At 32.0% G+C, this 922-nt stretch overlaps 1 protein-coding gene across 1 annotated transcript in view; it reads right to left on the reverse strand.

The window, feature by feature from the left end:
* The window catches only part of LOC106685458 (uncharacterized protein PF3D7_1120000), a 30,195-nt gene that overhangs the window by 15,204 nt on the left and 14,069 nt on the right, over positions 1-922 (reverse strand). The window lies entirely within an intron of this gene.

The raw sequence follows: 922 nt of genomic DNA on the forward strand, positions 1-922 counted from the left end.
TCAAGGCGCGTTTCTAGGCAATCAGAACAGTCAACTTGATTATTAGTAACCTTTACAAATATAATTAAATTCTATTTTGTACTACACTAACCAATTTATACAATCTTCTTTTGATGATGGAAGGTTTTCTTAGTATTCTTTCTCAACAAAGTAACACTGACTGTTGGCAATCTTTCAGTAAACAAACACGAACGAAACAAAGCATTGGACCTCTAATAGTTTTTTACCCACTTCTCATCCACCGAAGTGTGTTGTTTGGTGATCCAAACTAGGAGTCCCTTATTCTTCTTGGGTAATCCTTCGATGTCCTCTTTTTCAAGATGTCCACCCTCGGGCTAGCTAAAAGATGATGAGGACCAGAAAACTTCATTTCCCGCCTGAGCCTAAGCAACGAATCCCCAAAAACCAAATTTTTTTCCTCTCCCTTCTTGTTATTAGTTCTCAACATCGATTGTAGCACTACGGTTTTGAGTTTTTCACTGTGATTTTCTTTATCAACATTATTCTTTAACAATTATTCTTGATTCTTATTTTTTCTTAAATTTACTGTAACTACAATAATGATGGGAAGTTAAATAAAGTTTTTAAAATATTTGAATCTGCTCAACATGGCCGCGATTCAACGAACTTTTGGCAAGAGACACGCACTGCCATCTTCTTTGTTTTGAATAACGATCTTTCCACTCCATATTTGACTGAACAAAATAGGTTAGCTTTCTTTTTGGCATAACATAGCAAATGAACAATATTGAAACGATACGTAAAATAAAAACATATAATAAACCCTTTATTAAAAAAAAAAAATATATTATTTACTCAAAAAGAGTATATATTACACTATATTTAAGCAAATTTGGTTTATGTAAAAAAGAAAACAAAATAACTTACTCTTCAAGACCTTCATTTTGAAATTGTTTCAAAG

The sequence above is a fragment of the Halyomorpha halys genome, unplaced genomic scaffold (genome assembly GCF_000696795.3).
Source record: "Halyomorpha halys isolate HHAL.00 unplaced genomic scaffold, Hhal_1.1 Scaffold695.1, whole genome shotgun sequence".
Taxonomy (NCBI): Eukaryota; Metazoa; Arthropoda; class Insecta; order Hemiptera; family Pentatomidae; genus Halyomorpha; species Halyomorpha halys.